Source organism: Populus alba, chromosome 4 (assembly GCF_005239225.2).
Source record: "Populus alba chromosome 4, ASM523922v2, whole genome shotgun sequence".
NCBI classification, from domain to species: domain Eukaryota; kingdom Viridiplantae; phylum Streptophyta; class Magnoliopsida; order Malpighiales; family Salicaceae; genus Populus; species Populus alba.
This window is the reverse complement of record NC_133287.1, coordinates 942786-949528: the sequence shown is the minus strand read 5'-3', so window position 1 is coordinate 949528 and position 6743 is coordinate 942786. Positions and strand designations below refer to the sequence as shown.

The 6743-nt window shown below is 40.3% G+C and overlaps 1 pseudogene; it reads left to right on the top strand.

Moving 5' to 3' along the window:
• The first annotated feature begins 2679 nt into the window (after positions 1-2679).
• Positions 2680-6743, top strand: part of LOC118059274 (5'-adenylylsulfate reductase 3, chloroplastic-like) — a 6570-nt pseudogene continuing 2506 nt past the window's right edge.

The window sequence follows — 6743 nt, the reverse complement described above, 5'->3', positions numbered from 1 at the left end:
ATACATTTTTTCAAACAATTGGTATTCATCATCGATTAATTTGTCCTCATACTCATGAACAAAATGGCACAGTTGAACGTCGTCATAGACATATTGTCGAAACTGGCCTAACCCTCTTAGGACAGTGTAATGCCCCATTGCGTTTTTGGAACTATGCTATGGAATCATCGGTCTATCTTATTAATCGCATGCCTACTCCTGTTCTTCAAAATAAATCTCCTTTTGCGTGTCTGTTTCATCGCACTCCTGATTATAATTTTCTACGCATTTTTGGGTGTCTTTGTTTTCCATTTTTACGTCCATATCATGCTCATAAATTAGATTTTCGATCTTCTCCTTGTGTGTTTTTAGGCTATAGCTCGTCTCATCTTGGTTATCGGTGTCTTGATTTAGAGTCTGGTCGTGTCTATGTCTCCCGTCATGTTCGTTTTCATGAATGTGTCTTTCCTTTTCAAAAGTCTGAACAGGTAACAACACCCCCGGTTCCCCCCACTCCACCTACCTATCTTCCATCACTGCAACCCCCTTCCTGTTTTCAGCCTCTTCCTTCCCAACTCGGCAAAACACACAACTCACCTTTGCCCCTTGCCGCAACCCCCCAGCTTGCTCCCATGCCCGTTGCTTTAGCCGACCCTGCCTCACCACCCCACACAGCCATACTATCACCACATGCTTGTCTTTCCAATGATTATTGTGCAGGAACAGGTTCTGACTTGCAGGATTCAGTTGCGGCACAACCTCTCACCTCCCCGGCTTCACCTCCTGGTCTGCAACTTTGTGTTGATCTCTCCTCTTATCCTCTTCAGCACATTCCAAGTACAGGTGTTGCTACTCCATGTCCCGCTGCTCCTAAACACCCCATGGTTCTTCGTCCGAGACAGCCCAAGACAGCGCTGATCACCACCACGGCAGCCACCTCTGCTGCTTCCTTCAGTCGGGTATCTTCTCCTCCCTCGCATGAGCCACTTATTTTTCCTGATGCTAACAGATATGAGGCGTGGCATAATGCTATGCGAGAGGAAATTCAGGCCTTACGCGCAAACAGAACATGGACTTTAGTGCCATTTCATCCGTCCATGAATGTTGTTGGTAGCCGATGGGTCTACAAAATTAAACGCAAATCTGATGGTAGCATTGAGAGGTATAAGGCGCGCCTGGTTGCTAGGGGCTTCACTCAGCAAGAAGGTATTGATTACTCAGAAACTTTTGAGTCCTGTTATCAAACAGGCAACAGTCCGCTTAGTGTTCTCCATTGCAGTTTCGAGTGGTTGGAAAATTCATCAGCTTGACATTCATAATGCATTTCTAAATGGAGTCCTTGATGAAGAGGTTTACATGAAACAACCTCCAGGTTTTGTTGATTCTGCACTCCCAGGTCATGTATGTCGATTGCATAAATCTCTATATGGGTTAAAACAGGCTCCGCGGGCTTGGTACACTCGTCTGAATGATTTTCTATTATCCATTGGTTTCCGTGCTTCTAAAGTGGATACCTCATTGTTTATCTCTCTCGGTTGGTAGTGACATTTGTTATCTTTTGGTTTATGTTGATGATATTCTGCTTACGGGTAATAATGGAACTCTGCTACAACGACTCATTCAGCTACTGAGCTCTGAATTTAAACTTCGGGATTTGGGTGATGTTCATTATTTCTTGGGTATTGAAGTGCAGTGTACTAGTCTGGGACTTATGCTTTGTCAACATAAATATACACTTGATATCCTCACACGAGCTGGTATGTTATCCTGTAAACCAGTTGATACTCCTATTTCGGCATCCAAAGCCACCATTATGCCGGATCCATTGTTTTCTGATGCTACTCGTTTTCGGCAACTTGTTGGTGCTCTCCAATATCTCACTTTCACACGCCCGGATATTTGCTTTGCTGTTAACCGGGTCTGTCAATTTATGCATGCTCCTACAGAATCCCATTGGGCTGTCGTGAAACGCATCTTGCGTTATCTCCGTGGTACGGCATCACATGGTTTACATATTACTCGCAGCTCTTCCTTTGCTTTACACGGTTTTACAGATGCAGATTGGGCAGGTAGTATTGAGGATAGAAAGTCTACAGGTGGTTATCTTGTGTTCTTTGGTCAGACGCCAATTTCATGGAAATCGAGTAAGCAACGCACTGTTGCTCGTTCTTCGACGGAAGCTGAGTACAAAGCCTTAGCCGATGGCACGGCTGAAGTTATCTGGCTTCAGTACTTGTTAACGGATCTTCAGATTCCGACTCATTCTGCTCCTATTATCTGGTGTGACAACCTTGGTGCCACGTATTTGTCCGCAAACCCTATATTTCATGCTCGCACAAAACATATTGAGATTGATTATCATTTTGTCCGAGATAGAGTTGCGAAGAAGGAGATTCAGATTCGTTTTATTTCCTCTCAGGATCAACTTGCCGATGTCTTCACTAAGCCACTTCCTGCTGCTTCATTTACTACTTTTAAATTCAAGCTTCGGGTTGATCCTCCACCCTCAGCTTGAGGGGGCGTATTATAGAATGTAATTATATAGGAAATATTGTAGTCATATTCTTATGTGGTAATCTCCACCTTTACTATTGTATATTGCCCTACTCATATATATAGAAAGGGTTGGCTAACCTATTAGGTTAAGCCTCCTAATTATTTCTCAACTCTGTTTGGTCCACAAATGTTCCAGCATCATCAATGACCAATTGCGCGGCTCAGCTCCAGGATTCAGGAAACTTGGTCTTGGTTCAACAGGATAGCAAAAGGGTCTTGTGGCAGAGTTTTGATCATGGTACAGATACTATGCTTCCTGGTATGAAGATTGGGCTGGACCTGAAAATCGGTTTGAACCGGTCTCTGTCATCTTGGAAGTCCAAAGATGACCCGGGAACCGGAACTATTGTCCTTGGTATTGACCCAAGTGGGTTTCCCCAGTTGTTCCTATACAAGGGTCAAACCCGAAGGTGGCGTGGCGGACCGTGGACTGGACTAAGATGGAGCGGAGTACCCCAAATGGCCACTACCTACATCTTGAATGTTACTTTCGTTAGCAGTGCTGATGAGGTATGGTATTCCTATAGTATCAATAATCCCTCCTTCATTTCAAGAATGATGCTGAACGAATCAGGAGTAGGGCAACGGCTGACATAGAACGATCGTGATCGACAATGGTTCGAAATTTGGTCCTCCCCAAAAGAACCATGTGACACCTATGGCCAATGTGGTCCAAATAGTAACTGTGACCCATATCAAGCAAATAATTTCATATGCAAATGTCTACCCGGATTCGAACCCAAGTCATCCCAAGAATGGTACCTGAGAGACGGGTCAGGAGGTTGTGTCAGGAAACCTAACGTGTCCACGTGTCGCGGCGGAGAAGGGTTCGTCAAGTTGGCTCGAGTGAAGGTGCCGGATACATCAATGGCGAGTGCGAACATGAATTTGAGATTGAAAGAATGTGAGCAAGAGTGCTTGAGGAATTGTTCTTGTACAGCTTATGCTAGTGCTGACGAAAGAGGACTTGGGTGCCTGAGATGGTATGGTGATCTGGTGGATACAAGAACGTTTTCAGATGTGGGGCAAGATATTTACATCCGTGTGGATAGAGCTGAATTAGGTACATGTCTAATTCTACTACTAACTTGTTTACTTTTCCTTTGTTCACTTGCTATGCCACACGTTTTGATTCTTGAAGAAATCTCATAGACCTGATAAATCACAAGTAATCATTTTGCTTATAATTTATTAGAAGTAATTGACTAATTGTAAAAATGATTCCATTAAGCTTAAGTGCACAAATAAACTAGGATTGATGGCATAGATTTCAAATGTTTCTCCAATTATATGAAAGATAGCTTCCTGAGCAATGTTTTTTATTAATAGCACGTAAATTTTATGAATAGAATGTTTGATAAGGCCGGTAGGTCAATAAATGTGTTGATTGTTTTGATTAAGTGATCATATTATTATTTACTAGTATAATGAATCGAGTAGTTTTGTCACACACATGCCTATATTGCTGCTCATAGAAATGACTAAAACATTTTTTAACTTTCCTTCTAAGAATATATATTAAAAAATAAAAAATATACTAAAACCTTTTTTCACAGTAATCCATTGTGAATTTCTTTTCTAATCATTACTTTTTTTTTTCTCTTTGGCCAAATTAACTACCAATTTCTTATAATTTGTCATGGAGAAACACAGTTGAAAGATGGAGGCCAAAATATAAAATAAGAAAAAAAATTACATGTTTGGATTGAAACTCGCACAAGAAAGTTCTTGGAAAACAACCAAAAAAAAAGTTGTTTGTTAGTTACATTTCAACCACTAAAAAGATGATGTTTTATATCAACGACTTTTATTAGACTATGAGAGTTTTATTTATATGTATTTTTCCCTTTAATTTTACTTAAAGAAGTAGATTGGGTTTACATAATTTTGCTTTCACTTTAATTTTGTATTTTTGACAAGCTTTTCGGTGTTTTGAGTGCAGTAGTTGGTTTATTAATATTATAGGGATGTTTATTATTTTTTTTAAGTGAAAATTGGTTAAAAATTATATTTTTTAAGTAAAAAAAACTCCAGCTTGATATTTCAAGTATTTTGTTTGTTTTGGTTGAAACTCTTGTAAAAAAAATAACTTTATTTTTCTAGCCATATCAATAACTAGATTTTGAAATTTTCAAATGACCGTGTCATTTATTTTATTTCAAATAAAAATGGTTGGATGGCTAAATCTTTTCTAATAGGATTTTTTAAGAAGATTAGACAGAAAATCTCTTAAGAATCTCTGATCAGTTCCTCTCTTTCTCTACCTAGTAAACATGTTTTCCTAAGTTTTTTCCTCAATTTCTCAACAAAATCCTAACAAAAAGGGCACATTCAAAAAGTTATATTGTTTTAGAGAGCAAAAGTTTTTTAAGAAAAAAATTAGTTCAATTGTATTTGTTTTTTTTTTTTCACTAGAGTTGGGCGTAATTTTATAATTTAGCGATATATTTTCTGATTTCCACACCCTTTTCTTCCTTGACACTGTTGTAACCCATTTTTTGGGTCCCCGTGCAAAAAAATAAAATAAATAGCCAAAGAAGGCTAGAAAAATGACAAGAGGCAGAAGCGCTCGAAAATGATCAGAAAATTGGTCAAGGAGTATAAAGATACAAAGATTGGATTTTTGACAATATATTCTTGAAGGATGAGAACCCTATTGAGAAGGAAATTTTGAATTTTGAGGAGAAAAGCCCAAAATTGGATTTTTATGGATTTAATTGGATTTTTATTTGAATTTATAGAGGATTTGATTGCAAGAAAAATTGATTTTTAAGTCAATTTTGGGCTTAATTTGGAGAAATGTAAGTTCTGGGCCAAAATATTATATTTTTTAGGAATTTATTTGGGTCAAATCAGGGGGCTTAATTGCATAAATATTAAAGTTTAATGGCCAATTAGGGACCTTAATTAAGAAAATCCGAAACCAGGGACCAAATTGGAAGAGGCGCGTAAATGGAGGGACTGCAATTATTCGGTTCAGGGGCCTAATTGAAGAAATTGAAAAAGTTTATTAATCAATTGAGGGGCTCAATTGCATAAATCAGAGGCAAGGTACTAAATGAAAAAGTGCGGGCCAACAAGAGGGGCGGGGGACCGAATTTGAAGGACTGATTTGAAGTTTTGGCCATTTAAATGAAACGGCGCGTTTTATCCAAAACGACGCGTTTCATATATAAAAAAAAAAAAAAAAAAAGAAGACATAGAACGGTGTCGGTTTGAACGACACTGTTCATCTTCTTCTTTCCCCCCGGCGTTTACCAGCAACAGAAGATGAAAAATTTGAAAACCTTCCCAGCCTCTCTCTCCTCGCCCCCACCACCACGACCCGAAAGCATCATGGCCGACCAGCCGTTGCGTGATTGAAGGCGCACTAACCATGGTCTCCCACCCGTTCTGCCCCTATAAATATAGAAGAAAACCGAAGAAAAAAAAAACCGAGAGAGGACCGGGAGAGAAAGAAGAGGAGTAAGGCCCGAAAGAGAGAGAAGAACAGAAACAAACCGAGAAGAAGGAAACCGAAAGCCAAAAACCAAAACCAAACCGAGAACAAACAGCCACTAAAAAAAAAAAAAAAAAAAACACGAAGGAGAGGGGAGGAGGAAGAAATTTTTAGCCATTGTTAGAAACAGCAGCAACGCCGCCCGGCAGCCGCCGTCCACGAGCCACGCACCGCAGCCCCTGCCAGCAAACCACCGTCTCCAGCCCCGCCAGGTACGCTCTATCCCCTGCACTTTTGTTTTCTTCTTCTGCTGTAGGTTTCGTCTCCTGCATGCAGAATTGTTCTGCATGCAGGGGACGGGGGGGAAATTAATTCCCCCCGTTCTGTTTTCTCTTCTGGGCCAGATGGGTTCTGGCCCAGAAGCATGTATATGGGCCAGAAGGATTCTGGCCCAACCTGGCGGTCTGGGCCGAGGCCCAGACCAAGTTAATTTTTTCCTTGGGCCGAGGTCAGCCCATTCTCTTTCTTGGGCCGAGATCGGCCCATCTCGCTTTTCTTGGGCCGAGATCGCCCAGTCACTTTTTTGGGCTGGGCCGATACCGGCCCAATGACTTGTGAGGCTAAGTCCGGCCCAATTAGTTGGGCCGGCCCAGCCCTTAATAATTAATATATAATACAAAATATGTGTGTAATATGTTATATATATAAAATATTTATAAAAAATCTGAAAAAATCTAAAAAAAAAATGTTGTTATTTTCCTTTCATATA